This window comes from Gossypium arboreum, chromosome 6 (assembly GCF_025698485.1).
Source record: "Gossypium arboreum isolate Shixiya-1 chromosome 6, ASM2569848v2, whole genome shotgun sequence".
NCBI lineage: Eukaryota > Viridiplantae > Streptophyta > Magnoliopsida > Malvales > Malvaceae > Gossypium > Gossypium arboreum.
This window is the reverse complement of record NC_069075.1, coordinates 4,617,967-4,640,544: the sequence shown is the minus strand read 5'-3', so window position 1 is coordinate 4,640,544 and position 22,578 is coordinate 4,617,967. Positions and strand designations below refer to the sequence as shown.

At 33.7% G+C, this 22,578-nt stretch overlaps 1 long non-coding RNA gene and 1 pseudogene across 1 annotated transcript; one reads left to right on the top strand and one right to left on the bottom strand.

The window, feature by feature from the left end:
* The window catches only part of LOC128294072 (metal transporter Nramp1-like), a 70,652-nt pseudogene extending 50,776 nt beyond the window's left edge, over positions 1 to 19,876 (bottom strand).
* LOC128294121 (uncharacterized) lies at positions 9,242 to 10,185 on the top strand. Its single transcript, XR_008284384.1, has 2 exons — positions 9,242 to 9,308; positions 9,764 to 10,185. It is a non-coding gene; the product is annotated as an uncharacterized LOC128294121 (long non-coding RNA).
* Positions 19,877 to 22,578: the final 2,702 nt, after the last annotated feature.

Below are 22,578 nucleotides of genomic sequence, written 5' to 3'. Positions count from 1 at the left end.
GTTCTTGGATTGAGAATTGGTTACAAAAGTCCTCTGTCGGTAGTAACTCAAGTTTTGGGAAATTTCTTAACGACGAATTTGTTAGTTTTAAATCTTTAAATGGTTAAATCGAGGTTGTGTACAATGATTTTTGGCTTTGGTGCATTTGGGAGTGCTTACGCGTCGAAAACGATACAGGAGTGTACCCATATCACAGAAAACGAGAATCGATGAAAAGCTAAAAAATAGTACTGTCTACACCACACAGCGTGCAGTTGCCCGTGTGGTAGGCCGTATGACGTAACACAGGCGTGTGGTCGACGGGCAGGACTGAATTAGGTCATGTGGGCCACATGGATGTGTGGGCCCACACGGGCGTGTGGGATTTTTAGGCCAAGCCGTGTGATCTACACGGCCAAGGCCAATTTGAGCTGTGTGGGCCACACGAGCGTTTAGGCCGACACGGGCATGCCATATGGGCGTGTGAGCCCATTTTTCTAAAAAGTTCTATAGGGTTGCATGGGTCGCTTGAGTCGAATGTGGACTACTATAGGGTCAGTAAGTATTACTTAGACCCCTATATGAGTGATTTGGCTGTCTGATTTCTTAATTGAGCATGAATTCTGAAATAGGAATGTATGAACTGTAATTGCATAATAGCATGACATGTTATGTATGTTGCATTGCATCGGGTGGGTTGATGATTTATTGGAGGAAGTGTCTGAAAGGCTCTTAAGCTTGTTATCTGGCAGCTTTGCTGCGATATTCTAACTTTGTGCCGCATTTTTGTGTAAATATCTGTTTATGTGTGACATTTCGGTACAGCATGGTGTGTAGGGATGGGTAGGTTGATTTAATCCCCACATGGTGTGTAGGGTTGGACGGAGATGATATGTAGAGGCTGGTGGGTAGAATTCTGATATTTTGTTCTGATATGCATATCATACCTGAGATGGTCTAAGGCCCTAATTTATATCTGATTCTGTATCTGAGTGGGCTAAGGCCCACACTGATTTTGTAATGAGCTCAAGCCCAAACTATATATATATGATTGATTTCTGATATTATGTTGTGTGCATGTATTCTGTAGGGAGTATATACTGAGTTGCAAAAGCTCACCTTTTTCTGTTTGATCTGTTCAGGTAATCCCCAGCATTAGACGGATCGGAGCAGCGGAGGACTCAAAGGTAGCCACCACTATTTCATACTGTTTTAATTCAATTTTGTAAGTTAATTAATTTCTCGTTAATAATTTGGGTGTTTATTTTTGTAATTGGGACTTTTGGGACTGACTGTTTAAATTTGGGATTATACTTTGCTTTCCAATTTTATCACTACAAAAACACGACTTTTTCTTAAAATTAAAGTTCTCCTAAAAACAAACGGTTTTCTAAAACAAAAAGTTCACAAGCTTTAGCTAAAAAGTCACGTTTTGAACCATAATAACGAACATACGTTTTTCTGAGATAATTAATGACTAATAAACTGGAAGGGTTTTCACTCGATGAACTAGACTACAAATTCCACTCCATGTTACATCACCAGATTTAACAATAACATCTAGGCCGGGTTTGGGGTGTTACATTTAGTGGTATCAGAGTCAAGTTGCAAAACTGGGCTGTGGATTTAGGTTTTAAGCTTGTTTTTAAAGAAATAATTTTAAATAGTTTGAAATATTTTTGACTGGGTATATGGCACATCGAGTCTCCGGCACCGATCCTATAAGTGTTCTGAAAACTCTGAAAAGTTTATCTGAAAATACTACTAGTATATTTGAAACAACTATAGGCAGTATACTGTACTGAAAACACTGTGATAGTGTATGCTGAAAACTGTAGTGAGACTACGATTCGCGATAACAGGCTCTAAACTTCTACTACTGTTCTACATAAAATATCTGTTAATAAATATTGGAACTATAGCTAATTCATAAAATTGTTAATAAAGATAAATTTTAAAATCTAAAATGAGCGCATGAGGTATCTACAGACGGGTTACTAGAGGCCAAGGTAAAGGCATTTAGGGGCTCGAGCTGAGTCCTCATCTTTAGGCAGCATGCTGAATCTTGATACAAGCGAGACACCGGTTTCACTCGCTACAGAGACTGGGTCTCATAATCGCATGACCGAGGACGACGCATTGTCCCAGGCTATGCTGAGGATTTTAGAGGAGGTCGCTGGGCCCAACACTAGATCTGGAGGCCGAGGGTCGGTTACAGAGTGACTCCGATCCAATGGGGTTGAGCTATTTCAGGGTATCACTAGAGTCGCCCCTAATGTGACCGTGTATTGGATGGAGGCCACAGAAAGAATCATGGACGACCTGGATTTTACCCCTAAACAAAAACTAAAGGGGGTTGTTTCCTTGCTTCATGATGAACCATATCAATGGTGGCTGACCATTAAGGAGGGCATTTAGCCCGAGCGCCTATCATGGGATTTCTATAAGACAGCCTTCCAGGGTAAATATATGCGGGCAAGCTATATCGACGCTAGGAGACGTGAGTTCCTGAATCTCACGTAAAGGGATCGTACGATGGCCGAGTATGAGGCCGAGTTTCTGAGATTCAGCAGCTATGTGCGAGGCATGGGGCGACTGAATATGAGCATTATGTACACTTTGAGGATAGCTTCAGAGATAGTTTGCGAGTTTTGATAGCTCCACAGAGGGAGCGTGACTTTTCAGCACTGGTAAAAAATGCGAAGATCGCTGAGGAGGTGAAGCGCGCTGAGCGCCAAAATTGAGACAATGAGAGAGGCAAAAATAAGAGGGATTCGGAGCCCTCGAGTTCTGTGATAAGGCCTAAGAAAAAGGCCAGATCTAATAGGCTAGTTACAGTCGGGCCCCCTATTGCACCTACTGGGATTTTGCCTTGTGGGCGTTGTGGTAGACGCCATCAGGACGAGTGTTGGAGGGCTACTGGGACGTGTTTGAGATGTGGGTCTACTAAGCATCGTGTTAGAGAGTGTCCGCTGAGGATTGATCAGATGCAAGTTGCGGGTTCTGGTAATGCACAACCGCCGAGGGTAGTTCAGTAGCCACCTAGAGGCCGTGGTCAGGCCAGGGGTGATAACGGCATGGGCTTAGGACAGAGAGCACCGGGCAGAGGTGTTGGACCGATTGAGGCGAGACAGCCTGCTATGGTCTATGTTGCTCATCGCTGTGAGGACAAAGATGCTTCAAACGTCATCACGGGTATGTTTTTAATTCATAATGTACCTTATCTTGCACTGATAGACATAGACTCTACACACTCTTATATAGCTAGTACTATGTTTGAAACTTTAGGATTCTGGTTGAGAATACTTCTAGTGAGGTGACCGTTGTGAGTCCTTTGGGGCAATCTGTCTGGATTAGTAGACTGTATAGAGACGTTCCGTTAGAGGTTCAAGGGACAGTATTTCTGGCTGATCTGATGAAGCTTCTATTTGAGGAGTTTGACTTAATTCTGGGTATGGACTGGCTGGTCAAGCATCGAGTGAGTCTGGATTGCGCGATAAAGGTCGTTTTAAGAACCGATGAGGACAACAAGGTAGTTGTGATTGGGGAACAGCGAGACTATCAACTAATGTGATTTCTGTGTTAGTGGTAGAAAAGTTGGTACGAAAAGGGTGTGAGGCATTCTTAGGCTACATCAGTGTTTCTTGTTCTAGGGATTCTTAAAAAAGGGTGTGAGGTATTCTTATGCTTCGAAAACAATACAGGTGTGTACCCATATCGCAAAAAACTTAAATAGGCAAAAAGCTGAAAAACGGTGTTGTCAACACCATACGGGTGTGTGGTCACCTGTGTGGTAGGCCGTGTAACATAACATGAGTGTATGGTCGACGAGGCAGGCCGGTGCGACACACGGGCCAAACTGAACTAGGTCGTGTGGGCCACATGGGTGTGTGAGCCCACTTAGGTAGTCTACACGGGCATATGGGATTTTTGGGCCAAGCCGTGTGATACACACTGCCAAAGCCAATTTGGGTTGTATGGGCCACACAAGCGTGTGGGCCTACACGGGCATTCCACATGGGCGTGTGAGCTCATTTTTTTGAAAAGTTCTATAGGGTTGCACGGGTCGCCCGAGTTGACTGTGGACCTACTATAGGGTCGGTAAGTATTATTTAGACCCCTGTATGAGTGATCTGCCTGTCTGATTTTTGTACTGAGCATGAATTCTGAAATAGGAATGTATGAACTGTAATTGCATAACAGCATGACTTTTTATATATGTTGCATTATATCGGGGTGGGTTGATGATTTATTGGAGGAAGTGTCTGAAAGGCTCTTAAGCCTGTTATTTGGCAGCTTTGCTGCAATATTCTGACTTTGTGCCGTATTTCGGGGAAAATATCTGTTTATGTGCCGCATTTCGGTACAACATGGTGTGTAGGGATGGGTGGGTTGATTTAATCCCCACATGGTGTGTAAGGTTGGACAGGGATGGTGTGTAGAGGCTGGTGGGTAAGATTCTGATATTCTGGTCTGATCTGCATATCATATCTGAGATGGGCTAAGGCCCACACTGATTCTGTAATGGGCTCAGGCCCAAACTTTATATACATGATTGATTTATGATATTATGTTGTGTGGATGTATTCTACGGGGATTACATACTGAGTTTGCAAAAACTCACCCTTTTCTGTTTGATCTGTTTAGGTAATCCCCAGCATTAGACGAATCGGAGCAGCGGAGGACTCGACGGTGACCACCACTATTTCATACTGTTTTAATTCAGTTTTTTAAGTTAATTAATTTCTCGTTAATAATATGGGTATTTATTTTTGTAATTGGGACTTTTGGGATTGACTATTTAAATTTGGGATTATACTTTGCTTTCCAGTTTTATCACTACAAAAACACGACGTTTTCTTGAAATTAAAGTTTTCCTAAAAACGAACTGTTTTCTCAAACAAAAAGTTCACAAGCATCCGCTAAAAATCACGTTTTGAACCATAACAATAAACATGCATTTTTCTGAGTTAATTAAAGACTAATAAACTGAAAGGGTTTGTTGTAGCCCAATTTTGGCTCGTTTACAAAATACCCAGGCCCATTAAACCATTTAACCCATCCTCAAACCCAAAACCTAAACTTAACCTAGCCCAACATCCAAGCCCAATCCCAAAACCCTAGACTCCCACTTGCCTCTTCCCATTCTCCCATGCTGTCTGCCACCAGCACCACTCCCACTCTCCCATGCTATTTGCCACCAGCACCATCACACACCCCACCGTCCATGCCCATACCCTGCAAACAAGTAAAACAGAAGCAAGAATAGAAAATAATAATAATGTATGTAAAAATTAGGCCATATAAAAGCCACCCAAACAACAAACGAAAGGGGCGGATGTACAAAAAGTTTGTATCAAAAACAAAAGAAAAAAGAAAAGCTTAGAAGGTGAACTTCAATTTTTTTCCTCTGTTATCTCAATCTTTCTGTTTATCTTTGCTTTGTTTTATTTTCTTTTTCATTAACTTACTTTAAAACGAAAAAGAATCAAGGAAGAAAAGAGTCTTACCGGATCTACCCTGTGGCTGCTCCCCTCTCCGTTCGGCACGGTGAACCGCCAGCGATGATGGGTGTTGAAACCTTAACTGAAAAAAGGAGGAAGGGATAAAAAGGGGGGGTTGAGAGCAGTTTTTCAAAAAAAATATATAAAGGTTAAATGGTTTTAAAATAAAAATTGAAAAGTCAAAAGGAAACGGCGCCACTAACTATGATTTGTATGTTTCTGCATTTAGGGATATTTGTCCCCTGGTCCCTCAACCTCTCCAGGTCTTGCCGCAATTTAGTGCTTTAGTTACCTTTTTCCTATGATTTTGCAATTTGGCCACCTAATTCTCGAGGTTTTCAATTTAGCCCGTACCAAGCAATGCGTCTTAATGATTGGGGATATTTCATTTTGGTCCTCCCATGTTGCACGATATTGCAATTTGGTCCTCTCCTCCTTATTTTCTTTTCAAATCGCCCCACAACTTTGTTTTTAGTTTAATTTTAGTCCTGTTTTCGTTTTGTTTTTCGCTTTTTATCTAAATATCCTTGTTATTTTCATATTATTAATATTATTTTTATTATTATTATTATTATTATTATTATTATTATTATTATTATTGTTATTATTGTACATTAGTGTATATCTTCATGTATGTATATATATATGTAGTAATGTTTCTATTACTTTATTTTAATATTTTTATTATAATGGCTTTTGTGTTTCAATATTATTATTATTATTATTATTATTATTATTATTATTATTATTATTATTATCATTAATGTTACTATATATCCTTGTTAGATGTATACATATATATATTCTTGCTTTTAATACCTTTATTTTAATATCATTTTATTATATTTACCTTTTGGTATTGTATTACATGGTTATTATTATTATATTTATTAGTGTATGCCGCTTACCCCGTATATATTTTTAGTACGTATTAATAGTCAATTTTTTAATATATATTATATGAATAATTTATATATAATATTATGTATATATTTTAATATTATCGTTATATATCTCTATACTATATGATTTCTAATACTATTATTTATATATATATTTTCTTAGTACCACATTATGTATATATCATGTATATATTTATTTTTACCCATATTGTATTTATTATTAATTTTAATACATTTATTTTATAATCCGTATGTACCTTTCTTATTTGTATTATTTGTGTATGTTGCATTATTGATTTTGTATTTATTATTTTCCTATTGCTACTTATTATATTATTATTTGGTGTATATATATCTTTTACTATTATTAGTATAAATGTATTTTCCTTGTCCATAGTATTCCTAATATTATTGTATATGTTCAATTACACTATGTGTATTTGTATCTAGTACGTATATATTTAGTAATATTGCATATATATGTCTATTAGGCATTATATTTTCATACATCATGTATATATGTCATATATTATATTTTTGCATATTATCTTATGTATATATTACCTTATATTATTATTACTAAATGTACTTTATATTTGTTTATGTTTGGTTTTTATTTCCCTTTTAAATATTATTATTGTTTTGCTACTGCTCTAGTATTATGTTAATATTTTTCATTTGAAAATGTCATTGTTTGCATATTTGATTTATTTCAAATTGTTATTTCATGAATATTTTTTATGTTTTAATTACTAATCGAGGTAATACACCGATTTAACGTTAAGTCGTAAATTTCATCGCTATGTTGGATGGAATTTGTCAGCTCGTGTTAAAACAGTATATCCTTCTGAAAAATCAAAAATTGAAAGTTCTCGTCTTTTAAATTGGATCACGATTGGAATTTAAATTGAACTAGCATTTTTGAAAATTAAGACAACACATGTTTAAAAGATACAAATTTTGGGCGTCATGAGGTGCTCATACCTTCCTCGCAGAATCGACTCTCGAGCCCTACTTTTTCTCCGATTTTAACGTGAGACCTAAACTCGGCCTTCTTTTTTTTTAAAAAAAAAAATTTATTAGGTGTCCGATCATACCTATAAAAAGGATCGGTGGCGACTCCCCTCTTTATTTCTGTTTTTCAGTTTATGTTTCAAAAAAATCAAACTTCAGTTTTCAAGTTCTCAATAAATTGCCACAATTAGCGACCCCAAACCAAATTTTTTTTACGTCGCTACAGGGTTTTCACTCGATGAATTAGACTACAAATTCCATTCCATGTGACATCGCCAGATTCGGCCATAACGTTTAGGCCGGGTTTGGGGTGTTACAATCTAGCCATAACCGTTTTGGTACCAAATTTAATAGTCTTATACCGAGTCTGTACGATTAGACCTGGTATAGGATTGTTACATAAAGTTTACATCGTTTGCTAATTTGGTCCTTATTTTATTTTTTAATTAAATTTGACCGACAACCTTTTAAAAAGAGCTTAATTGCTTTTTTTAATGAAAATATTGTCTAAGATGTTAAATTTTTAAACATGGCAACTTACATGTACTTCATATAATTTTTTTATATTTGTTTTTTAATTTTGAGTTTTTTTTTAAATATTTTCATAAGTTTTAAATTATTTGACAGATAGTTCCATGTCTGAATAAAATATATGTGGACATCCATGCAAACAGAGGATATTCTAGGGGGCTTGCATGGGCCCCGCCCCCTAAAATAAAAAAATTTCATTTAGGCTCTCTAAAATTTTTTAAAATTTTAAATTAGTAAAGATAAAATTACAGTTTAGCTCCCTTAAAATTATAAAAATTTGATTTAATTCTTTAAAAATTATAAAGATATGGACTATAAAAATTAAAATTTCATTCGGGCCCCCTAAAAAATTGTTTTGGCTTCTCCCCTGCACGCAGATTGCCACACCATATCATTAAAAAATAATATTTTAATTAATATTTTCATAAAAAATAATTTAACTACTTTTAAATATTAATAACCAAATTTAACTCAAAGAAGAATGAGCAAATTAATAAAAACATAAACAATATACCTAAAATAAAATCCAAAATGAAATTTCAAAATGTATGTGGACCTAAGCTCAACTGTACTGGTGTCCCAAAAAAAACATTATTTTCAAAATCTTAATTAGATAAATATTCAAATACAATTAAAAACGTAAATATATAATCTTATCCGATATGAATAAATATTCATGGTGTTTATCCAATCTTTATCTTTCTTTGCAAGAGGTACAAAATAAAATAAAAATTAAAAATTATACAACTTTGTTAAACAACTAATTGACCTGTGCAATGCATAAAAACTTTTACTTTGATTAATTTATATAATTTAAAGGGTAAATTATTATAGTCACTTAGTTGTAAAAAAAATTATTTTAGTCACCTAAAATAAAATAAAAAAAGTTTATAATTTAAACACTCACGTTATATAGTTCGATTATTTTGATCACTCTTATTAAAATCACAAATAACAAGTTGATATAATAGTTAAAAAATCGATATAATAACAAGTTTGACCTCAATTTTTACATATTATATCAATTTAATCATAATTTTAAAAATTAACCCTCAAAATTTACAAATATTCTCAATTTAATGATACTAATTCTAAAAAAATTCAAAGAAATATATAAAATACATAAATATTTTTCAAAAATATAATAATAAATTTAATATATATATATATATATATATGAATAAAAATAATATAGTTAACAAAAAATATTAATATATAAAATTTAAAATATATAAAAATAAATAAATATTTTCAAAAATATAATAATAAATTTAAATTTTATTTAATATTAATATTAAATAAAATAAAAATCCCCGCCTCCTTCCTCTCCCTCTCCCCCTCAGTTTTCTCCACAAATTATAGTATCATCATCTAACAGGTAAGACAGCAAGCAAATTTTTAAATTCCCATAAAAGACTTGATTCATCTTAACAACAATAAAAAATTTTGGTCACATTCAACAGATACTTAGCTACAATTTTTTTTTTCTTAATTCATAATTCTTTACATAAAATTTTGGTTTCTATGAAGTTGTCCTAAAATGATCTTCCAAACAACTTGCTCCGAGGTTGTAGTCTTTTAGGTATAAGATTTTGTTTTTCAGAGGTCAATCTGTTACAGGGGATAACAATGGTTTATTGAATAGGTTTACCACACATGAGTCGCAGATTTATTGAAACAATCAGCAACCAACTTTTACTGTTTGGTAGTCAAATATTGGATAAGTTGGTACATATTGCACTATAAATGCAGTGTTTCAGTTTCTTCAACATGTGTCTCACTGCAACTATACAGTAATCAGTGAAACTAAAGAGAAAAGAGAAATATGGATAGTTTGCAGGAACAGCAAGGAGGCGATGTTGCAGTAATTCTTCGATCAATTGGTGGAGGAAGCAACCCCATAGCTGCTCTCAATGTGGAGCCCGGCACCACCACCCCAGAATCCTCCTCTAATAACAACAGTGACCCCAATCATGATCAGGTTCCATTTCTATATATATATATATATAGAGAGAGAGAGAGAGAAAGAGGCTGTTTATTTGGTTTGTGATTGATGTTTCTATGGGATTTTTGTTTCAGAAACCTGGATGGAGCAATTTTTGTCATTTATAGGCCCTGGTTTCCTTGTTTCATTAGCTTATCTTCATCCTGGAAACTATAAGCCATTGCCACTCTTTTCTCTACTTTGATTTTAATGTTTTCTTATTTGATCATAATCTGATTGACGTCATGTCACAGTGGAAACTGATTTACAAGTAGAAGCCAGCCATGGATATGAGGTAATACTTAAGTTCAAGATAAAACCTTTATATTTATAATATTCTTAAATGCAGCAGCATGAAACCTTTGCAATCTTCAGCTGCTGTGGGTGGTTTTGATTGGATTAGTCTTTGCTCTCATAATCCAATCTCTTGCTGCAAATCTTGGAGTCAGCACTGGTAATTGATTATATACATATTTTATACTAATAATTAACAAAATCTCCATTTCTGATGTTATAATTTAGCTTTATTTAACTTTTCAGGCAAACACTTATCAGAATTGTAAGGCTGAGTACCCAAGAATGGTGAAATATTGCTTATGGTTACTAGCAGAGATTGCTATCATAGCTGCTGATATACCTGAAGGTTTCTTGTTATTTAACTCATCATTTACATCATGAGTAAATAGTTCAAAAACCAAGTACTGAAAACAAGATATATGATGCATTTATATATATGTGGCAGTGATTGGTACCACCTTTGGATTGAATATACTATTTAACATCCCAGTATGGGTTGGAGTTTTATTGACTGGTTTAAGCACTCTTCTCCTCCTTGGCCTGCAGAGATATGGGGTAATTAATTTGTGTCTATATATGTAAATGTTAAATTAGAGAAGGTTAATATTTGCTAATGGTCTTGTTTTGTTGAATATGACGTATATAATGAAAAGGTAAGGAAGCTGGAAATGCTGATAGCGGTGTTGGTGTTTGTAATGGCTGGATGTTTCTTTAGGGAAATGAGTTACCTAAAGCCACCAGCATCAGGTGTGGTTAAAGGCATGTTTATTCCTAAACTTAGTGGCCAAGGAGCCATCGGCGACGCCATTGCCCTCTTGGGTGCCCTTGTTATGCCGTAAGATGAACGTTATAACATCAATCACTTTCTACTTTACTTTTAAAATTTTTATAAATATATTTTGAATTTTTTTATAATTTTTGTTGAGAGAGATATCAATTTGTTCATTTTCAAAATTGATAGGGACCAAAAGAATATTTATACCAATTTGTTATTCGAATTATTCGAATTGTAAAATTCAACCCGACTTGAACTTGAAACTCGAATTAGTTATTTGAGTTGACTCAAATAACTCGATTCGATTAATTCGAAATTCAAATTTGTTTCTAAATTAAATCGAGTTTTGCTCACCCCTACATATATTATTATATAATTTCTTTTGAAAATCTTGCCCATAAAAAGGTTCCTTAGATGATTTTCATGTGCACTTCACATGAGCCACTAATAAACTCTCATAAAATTCACACCATTTTTTTGTAGTTAGAATTAATTAAGAGCTTTATTGAAATGTGATTCGATGAGATTTGATCCTGCTCTTATAAGGTCAGGTTTCAAAGATTTTATGAGAGTTTATTAGTGGCTCATGTGAAGTGCACATGAAAATCTTCTAAGGAACCTTTCTATGGGCATGATTTTCAAAAAAAATTATATAACAATATATGTAGGAGTGAGCAAAACTCGATTCAATTTGAAAAAAAAATTAAATTTCGAATTAATTGATTCAAGTTATTAAAGTCAACACAAATAACTAATTCGAGTTTCCAGTTCAAGTCAAGTTGAATTTTACAATTCGAATAACAAATTAGTATAAATATTCTTTTGGTCCTTATAAATTTTGAAAATGAACAAATTGATATCTCTCTCAACAAAAATTATAAAAAAATTCAAAATATTTATAAAAATTTTAAAAGTAAAGTAGAAAGTGATTGATGTTATAACATTCATCTTACGACATAACAAGGGCACCCAAGAGGGCACTGGCGTCGCCAGTGGCTCTTTAGCCACTAAGTTTAGGAACAAACATGCCTGTAACCACACCTGATGCTGGTGGCTTTAAATAACTCATTTCCCTAAAGAAACATCCTACCATTACAAATACCAGCACCGCTATCAGCATTTCCAGCTTCCTCACCTTTTTATTATATACGTCATATTCAACAAAATAAGACCATTAGCAAATATTAACCTTCTCTAATTTAACATTTACATATACAGACACAAATTAATTACCCCATATCTCTGCAGGCCAAGGAGGAGAAGAGTGCTTCAACTAGTCAATAAAACTCCAACCCATACTGGGATGTTAAATAGTATATTCAATCCAAAGGTGGTACCAATCACTGCCACATATATATAAATGCATCATATATCTTGTTTTCAGTACTTGGTTTTTGAACTATTTACTCATGATGTAAATGATGAGTTAAATAACAAGAAACCTTCAGGTATATCAGCAGCTATGATAGCAATCTCTGCTAGTAACCATAAGCAATATTTCACCATTCTTGGGTACTCAGCCTTACAATTCTGATAAGTGTTTGCCTGAAAAGTTAAATAAAGCTAAATTATAACATCAGAAATGGAGATTTTGTTAGTTATAAGTATAAAATACGTATATAATCAATTACCAATGCTGACTCCAAGATTTGCAGCAAGAGATTGGATTATGAGAACAAAGACTAATCCAATCAAAACCACCCACAGTAGCTGAAGTTTGCAAAGGTTTCATGCTGTTGCATTTAAGAATACTATAAATATAAAGGTTTTATCTTGAACTTAAGTATTACCTCATATCCATGGCTGGCTCTTTCTTGTAAATCAGTTTCCACTGTGACATGACGTCAATCAGATTATGATCAAATAAGAAAACATTAAAATCAAAGGAGAAAGAGTGGCAATGGCTTATAGTTTCCAGGATTAAGATAAGCTAATGAAACAAGGAAACCAAGGCCTATAAATGACAAAAAATTTCTCCATCCAGGTTTCTGAAAAAAAAAATCCCATAGAAACATCAATCACAAACCAAATAAACAGCCTCTCTCTCTCTCTCTCTATATATATATATATATATATACAAAAATGGAACCTGATCACGATTGGGGTCACTGTTGTTATTAGAGGATTCGGGGTGCCAGGCTCCACATTGAGGGCAGCTATCCAATTTTTGTAGCCAAACCGAGCAGGGAAAAAGCTTTGGTTGTTTTGCATGGATGCATGCATGCCTGCTGTTGCGACGTAAAAATTTTGCTTCCGATTGCTAATTGTGGCGATTTAGTGAAAACTTGAAAACTAAAGTTTAATTTTGAAATAAAGTGAGTCGCCACCGATCCTTTTTCCTAGGTGTGATCGGACACCTATTAGATTTCTTTTTTTTTAAACAAAAAGAAGGCCAAGTTTAGGTCTACGTCAAAAGTCAGAGAAAAATTAGGGTTCGGGAGTCGGTTACGCGCGAGGAAGGTATTAGCACCCTCGCAACGCCCAAAATTGATATCTTGTTAAACACGTGTTGTCTTGATTTTCAAAAATACGAGTTCAATGTAAGATTTAGTCGTGATTCGGTTAAAACACGAGAATTTTTAATAACTTTTTTTAGATTTTTGAGAAGGAAATACCGTTTTAACACGAGTCAATTGATGTTCACCCAACATAGCAATGAAATCGATGACTTAATGTTAAACCGATACATTGCCTTGCTTATTGGAATTAATTAGAAAAAATTTTTCGTTTAAACGTAAAGCAAATTGATATGAAATAAAAATAAATAAAAGACAGATCTAGAAGTGCATTGAAACAAATATAAGTGTGACAATAATATTATAAACAATAAAGATATAATGTAATACTAAAATTAAATATGAAATGGAAACAATGAATGTATATACGTAATAATGACATTAAGAAAATGTACGTAAAATAGGATGAAAGAGGTTTACATAATAATACTAATATGTGTACATAATACATATATATATATATATATATATATATATATATACATATAGAAAATGATCATATACAATATACATATATAACAGACATATACTAATAATAATAGTACAAATAGTAACAATAAAAGATATATGTACACTAAATAACATATAATAATATTAAGACCATAAGTGACAATATGGAAAATAATAAGTATAGTAATAACTATAAGGATATATGAAAATAATACTATGTAGAAAGTATGTATATACCGTATAATAAACCAATATTAATAATGAATAAAATAGGGTAAAATAGATATAATAATAACATGTACATAATACAATAAAAGTGTATATACGTATGTGGTAAAGTGTTAGAAAATGTACATGACATATATAAAATAAGGTGTTTAAAATACATGCATAATATAGATATTAAAAATATATACATAAGATAGTACAAGAACATTAAAACGTATATATACATGACATACATAATATGGTAAAAAATCTATGTAATATAGTATTGAAAATATATACATGACATGTATAAAGATATAATATTAAAAGATGCATATACGTAATATATATATATATAATAAAAAACATGCATATGTATTATAGTACTAAAATATTTACATAGTATACGCCTATTAGAAATAATAATAATGTATATTAAAAAACTATTCATACGCTATATAGATACATACATATGTACAAATAATGATGAGGTTATAAATATATAATGGTAATAGAATTATACGTAAAATAGTATAAAAGATAAATAACTAATAATATTAAAATATAAACATAACAATACATGTACATTGTATTCATAATATAGTTATAAAAGTATATATGTATATGCACAATATAAAATTTTTAAAATATGCCTAATATATCAAAAGAATATATACAAGTATATAATATAGTCTTAGGAAGAATGCATATAAAAGAAAAAACTATTAATAACGACATATAATATATATACATATTAAAAATAATTATAATGAAATACTAATAAATAAATAAAATAATAATAATAACAATAATAATAGATAAATAATATTAAAATTAAAGTAGAATAATGAGAAAAGACGAAAAGGGATGAAATTGAATTTAAAAACTAAATTTCGGGGCCAATTTACAAGAAAATAATGAGGAAGGGATTTATTAGAGAGCGCATGAAAATGTGGGGGGTCAAAAGGGCAATTAGCCCAGAGTATTTAAAACGATGCGCATGGCCAGGGACTAAGTTGAAAAGCTCAACAGAATCTAGGGCCAAATTAAAAGCATAAAGGACTTAATTGCAAAACGTTTAAAAAGTGGAGGGGTTAAACACGCGAATAACCCCTCCCTTAAAAAAACACGCGGATCCTGCTCGGGGCGGGTAGGGTCGACCCTACCCAGGGCCAAAACGGCATCGTTTTTGGTTTAAACGGGGGGACCAAAACGTACCGTTTTGGTCCACTATAAAAGTTAAAAAATTTTTAAAAAAATTCATTTGGAAGGGGAGAAAGAAAAAAAAAGAGAGAGAAAAGGGAAAGGGGAAGGGAATCCAGCCAGGAGCCATCATTTGGCGATCGTCGATCGCCGTCCTTGGCCGTGCCAAACCACCGTGCACAGTGGCGGAGAAAATAAATTTTTTATTTTTTGTATTATTTTTATGTGTTTTTTAGTTTATAATATATATAGATGGGAAAATAGGTTTAAAAATAAAATTAAAAATAGAAAATATAAAAATCACCTTAAATGCTTGATGCTTGTATTCTGGTTGCTGGATTGATATTATTTTCGTATTGTCTTTATATTTTTTGAATCTTCTTGTGTATATAGAAATATTCTTTGTTTTTTATTCTAAAAATCCCCCCTACAATGAAAAATTCGACTGGCTTTATAGCCATTACATTGTTATTTTCTACTGTTTTCTGTCCTTTCGTTGCTACTTGCAGGGGATGGGTGGTGCTGTAGAGGGGTCGGTGGAGGACATGACCGGTGGGGCGGTGCTACAGGGCTGTCAGGGGCAAGTGGGGGGTAAGTTCGGCGCCTGTTAGGTTTAGGGTTTCTGTTTGGGTTAGTTTAGATATTGGGCTTGGGGTATTTGGGTTTTGTAATGGGTTTTGGGTAAAGGTTAGCTTAGGTGGGTCTGATGTGTATTGGGTTAGAGTATTAAGGGGTTTAGGTAGTTGGGCTCCGGGTATGGGTTTGAAAATAAGTTAAGGGAAACGGGCTGATGTATGTTGGGTTTTAGGGGGTTGGTGGGTATTGGGTTAAATTTGTAAATGGGTTAGTTTAATGATTGGGGTTTGGGTTATTGTAATGTATTTGGGCTTATGGGGGTTTAATGTAAATGGGCCCAAAATTGGCCTATAACACTTGCGTGCCCTTAAATGCCTCCAAAATAGTCTTTTAATTTCAAGAAAATGCCCAATGCATGAATTCAACGTAAGCTATTTCTTGTCTCACACAAATTCTCAACATAATTTTAATTTGAATAATTAATTTCAAGAAAATGCCCAATGCATGAATTCAATGTAAGCTATTTCAAGAAAATGGCCAATGCATGAATCAAAACTTGAATTTTTGGAGTTCCAGAATGTTATTTTGGTATCGATTTTGTGTAGCTTTATAGATACTGTAATAGGCCAATTTTGGCCTGGCCCAAATAAAACAATAAATAACCAATTAATAAAACCCAGTGTCCAAATTACAAAATGGATAACTGACCCAATCTTTAAAACCAATTCCCAACTAAAACCCATTACATATTAAACCAAACAACCCAAAATTTGAAGGCCCAAGTGGCCCAGAATGTTTAAACATTTGGAAACCCTAACCCTAGCCCCAACTTTCAGCCGCCGCTCCTCACCAACAGGGCCACCACGCGCGCCGCTTCGTCGCACGCATCTGACATCTCTAACACCTGCTAAGGCAAAATCCACATGCAAGCAATACAAATAACAGAGAAACAGCAGAGAAATAAATAAAGAGAAAAACGACAAACAAAAAGACAAGAGGAAGAAACAAATAGTTGTATTCGGCTATAAGAGCCACAACCGATCTTTTGTATTTTTTACACATGTTAAGCAATAAAAAAAAAAAAAAAACAGAAGCAAAAGGTTGATTTTGATTTCCATTTATCGTGTTCTTTTTGTTCCTTTTTATTGTTCTTTTTTATCTTTTTATTTTTTATTATAAATCTATTTTAAACAATAAAAGTAAAGGGAAGGAGATATTTACCTGAGTCACCTCGGGGTCGCGTCGTCGGAGCCTTTCCTCCGTCGCCAAAATCGAATCCAAAAACGGGGTAAAAGGGCCTCCTTCTCTCGTTTTTTGGGCTAAAAAGGGCGTGGTCCTTGAATATTTTGAAAGCGGGGCTGAAAAGTCCGTCCTATGCCGCTCCGACCATCGTCCACGGCACAGGAGCGGCAGGCTGCTGACTGTGGCTCAAGAGGGGTTTTAGAATCCTTAGCAGAGAAGAGATGGGAGTTTCTATTTTTTTTATTTAAATGGGGGCTGAAATAAAAAATTTAAAAAAAAAAATTGGCTTTAATAGCCATGCAAAACCCTGCTATTTTGCACACCCCCCACACGCCTCAAAACGGTGTCATTCAAGGGGAAACCCACACGACCCGACCCATAACCGGAGGGGATCCACGCGTTTTTGACCTATTGGTCTATTTGCGCATTGGACCCCTCCATTTTTGCAGTGTGTTTGATTAAGTCTAACCTTTTTTTATTTACGATTTATACACCACATTTTAACCCTTTTTCAACTCGATCCTTAACCTTTTAAAATTAAATTGTTTTATATATTCTACTTATTTATTATTTATATATATATATATATTATTTTAAACAATTTTATATATTATTTATTTTAGGTATTTTTATTAGTTCTTTTAAATTATTTTATGTATTATTTATTTTAAAATTGCTTTGTAATGTTCATTTCAAATTGTTTTATTATACATTGTTTTAATTTATTTTATACTTTTATTTTAAGTTTTTTGCATTAGTTTTTAAAATTCTTTTACATATTATTTATTTTAAAAATTTTTATATGTTATTTACTTTAAACTTTTTTTTATATGTGATCTATTATATTTTTTTTCTTTTTATGGCATTTAGTTATACCATTTTATATGTAAACTACTTTCAAATACTTTTTATTATTCATTATAAACCTTTTTATTATTATGTATTTTAAGATTTCATGTGTTATTTATATTAAACTATTTTATGCATATTTTTCATATACTATTTATTGTAAGTTTATTTTATTTTAAAGCTTTTTATATGTTAGTTTGTATTGTTTTATTTTAAGTTGCTCTAGATATTATTTTATTGTTTTGAATATTAATGATTTTTAAATTGCTTTATATTATTTATTTTAAATTGCTTTTATAGTATCTATTCTAAACCTTTATATATATATATATTATGTATTTAAAATTATCTTATTATTTGTTTTAAGTTGTTTTATATTATTATTTCATTTCTATGTTTATTAATGTTGATATTAAAATGATGTACGTCGTGTGAATATTGCCATTACATGTTATTGAAATTATTTATTTAGCATCCTCATATTGTTGACATTCATTAACCTTGCATCTAATTCGCGCTTTATTATTCCATGCTCTATGTTATATTTTTGTTTTATTTTATTTAAATCGCATCGTGTATGAAGTTCAAACGTATTCATCTAATATAGATCGTTTCGTTTTAGTTCAAACAAAATAATGCACATTGTTAAATGTCATGCTCGTTATTATTCAAAAGGAAAATCTTCAAAACAAGGCAATATTTCGCGTTTTAGGAAATTCGAGAAATTGTACCCTAACTTACGGGGTTTTGATTTTCTCGTTAAACCTAAATAGCCAAATACCCTTTTGAATTTTAAAATACATGGAATTTCAAATAAAAATTAAAGGCAAACTTATTCTCGATGGCTCAAATGCCACATCCTAATTTATGGGATGTGGCATATCGTTATCGAGGGACGAGTGGACCTTTGATACTCTTTGACTTAATTTAAGCATTTTTCAAAACAAACATTAATAAAAATGGATCGTATTTTAATTCTTTTCAAATTTTCAACATTCAACATTAGGACATTAATCAATCAATTAGGTACCAATTTTGGGCGTTACCAGGGTGCTAATCTTTCCTCTTACGTAACCGACTCCCGAGCTCGTTTTCTCGAATTTCGTAGACCAAAAAGTGTTGTTTTAATAAATCAAAACCATTTATCAAAAACAACCATTTTATGAGGTGACCCCATCACACCTCATCAAAAAGGATTGGTGACGACTCCCATTTTCATTTTTAAAATAAGTCGATGCCCTTTAAAAAATAGTTTTGACAGATACTTTTCATAAAACATCGATACCTTTTGTAGGGCCCAATTTCTGCCCGGGCCTAATCATAATAGCCCAAAGCAAAAAGCCCAAACCTAACCCTAGACCTAGCCCACAACCATTAGCACAGAAGCCAAGTTCAACGCCACACACCCCTCGCACGCCCCACGTCCGTGCACTCCTCCTCCACGTCTTCATGGCACCTGCGACTTGAGCAAGAAAATAGCAAGAAACAAGTTGTATTCGGCTATAAAGCTCTCAAATTTTCATTGTAAAGGGGGACCTTTTTTTTTCCTTCCTTTTTTCAGAAAAATAGAATACAGATCTAAAAAATCAACAAATATATAGAAAAAAATCCAAAGAAATAAAAAAGCAAAGGTTGTGTTTTTTTTTAGATTTCTTTTGTTGTTATTGATGTTCTCTTTTCATGGGTTTTATTTTGAGTTTTTTTTTTTAAATAGGACATAGTGTTTGAAGTGTTTTTTTTTAAAATAAAAATAAAGAAAGCGAAAAGGGTCGAAGGTACCTGGTTGTGGCTCCTCCGGCCGCCGTTATTCGTGATTGAGGCGGATTAGTAGCAGGGGGCTGATCCATTTGTGCCCTAGTAGAGTAGAAAGGGAGAAAACCTTTTTTTTGTCCCTTTTGATTCGTAACAGATAACTTGGGGGGGGGGAGGTTTCTTTTTTTTCCCTAAAAAGGGGAATTTGTACGTTTAGTCATCCCTTTTTGCGCTGTCATTTGAATAGATCCTGTCTGTACTTTCTTCATTCTTTAATTCTTCCTTGAGATTTAGGCGCGGTGTTAATTTGGTCCATGTTTAAGCATTGCGTTTTGGAGCTTAGGATAATTTCATTTTCAATCCCTATGAGTTTGCACACATTGTATTTAAGTCCCAAATTAGGCTCCAACGCTTTATTTATTTATGGATTATCTTGTCGATTTTAATTTTATTTCAATTGAGTCATTTTCCTTTTAATTTCAGTTTTTTTGTTTGTAAAATTGTTTTTATCATTTATTTTAAATTATTATTCACTTTTTATATTATTCATTTTTATTTATTTTCTTTTTATATTTTTTAAAATGCTTTATTTATATAATTTATTCATTTTAAAATTCTCTTTTATGTACATTCTTTATTTTAAACTTTTATATCATGGCTATTTTAAATATTTTTATACATTATTATTGTATATAATATACACATAATTTATATTTAATTATTTTTATTTTATGTATATTATCTCTTGTAGACACACACACACACACACACACACACACACACACACACACACACACACACATATATATATATATATATATATATATATATATATATATATATATATATATTTATGTTACTTACTTTAATTCTTTGCTTGCATAATGTTTATTTTAAAAATCAATTTATATATTATTATTTCACTGGAGAATGAACGACAAAGAACCTGAAAAGAAGAAAGATGTCGAGGTTATGACGGAGGGAACATCAGAGTGGAGCCCGCAAAGAAGAAAGATGTCGAGGTTGAAAGGGAGAAAGAAACTGAAGTACCCATCAATGAGCCGGTAAAGGAGTAAGAAGCTAGGGAGTTTCTAAAGTTCCTAAAACATAGCGAGTATAGCGTGGTCGAGCAGTTGCGCAAGCAGCCGGCACGTATATCAGTGTTAGCCCTACTCTTGAGTTCTGAGGTGCATCGGGATGCGTTATTAAAGGTGCTTAACGAAACATATGTCACCCATGACATATCCGTTAACAAGCTGGACTGGTTAATAAACAACATCAGTGCTGACAATTTCATCTATTTTAATGATGATGAAATTCCACCTGGGGGCATCGGGTCAACCAAAGCCCTGCACATCACTACTCGGTGCAAAGGATACATACTTCCAAGTGTACTCATTGATAATGGGTCTGCTTTGAACGTCCTCCCATTATCCACATTAAACAGATTACCCATTGACAGTTCGTACATGAAAGCATGTCACAATGTGGTAAGAGCTTTTAATGGAACTGAAGGGAAAGTAATGGGACGAATTGACATCCCTCTGGAGATTGGGCCAAATACGTATGAAGTTGATTTCCTGATGATGGATATCAAACCCTCATATAATTATTTGTTGGGGAGACCATGGATACACTCGGCAGGAGCGGTGCCTTCCTCATTACACCAAAAATTGAAGTTAGTGACAGATGGACGCTTAATAACCATCAATGCGGAAGAGGACATCATAGCGGTAGTCACCAGCAAGGCCCCTTATGTTGAGGCAAATGAAGAGGCTATTGAGTGTTCTTTCCGCTCTTTAGAAGTCATTAATGCCACCTTCATTTTGGAAGGAGGCGAGGTGCCGGTACCCAAAATGTCTAGAGCCACGAGGATGGCCTTGCAAATGATAATGGGGAAGGGAGCATTGCCGGGAAAAGGGCTAGGAAGACAGTTGCAAGGAGGGGTTCAAATCCCAAAACTGATTGAGAAGAAGGATCGCTTTGGTTTGGGCTTCAAGCCAGACCGCAAGCACAAGAGGCAGGAAATAGAGAAGCGCCAAGCGAGAAGAAATGCGCGTTAAAATAGAAGAGAAGTGGAGTGGGAACCGATGACATTCCCACCTATATCCAAATCCTTTAAGTCAGGAGGATTGCTGATAGAGGAAAGTCATCAAGTTAATGCTGTACATAATGAGGGATCGGAGCAAGGAAATCTCGGGGGCATTCGCCCTTACGAACCGGGGAGCTCTCTGAATAATTGGACCCCGGAGGACCTTCCTGTAGTCTTTAGAAATTTTTCAGAGTAATTCTTGAAACATGTTTGTTACTCTAGGGCCTAGAAGTAGTAAGATTATGTTTGTGAAAAGAGGTCTATGTTCATCTATAATTATTTAAATAAAACATAACTTTTATCAATTTAAACGAGTATTTCATTTTTATCGACCAATATTCCGTTAAATTCTGGCAATTCTTATTCTTTTATTCATAGCACATAAACAATCATTCTTAGATTCATTCATTCTTTGTATATTCTTTCATACCCCTACAGGTCCCTAGATATCAATGATATGAGTATCGATACTGCAACTTCTGATTTCTCTTACGAACAAGACATGTGTTTAGAGGAACCTCGGGATTTTGAAGATGTTCAAGATTATGATGTATCTCTTGATCTGTTAAGAATGGTAAAGCAGGAGGAGAAACAAATCATGCCACATGAGAAAGAGGCAATAGAAAATATAGCCCTAGAGAAAGGGAAGGAGTTGAAAATCGGAACCCTAATTAGCGAGGACACAAGGCATGGTCTGGTTGAGTT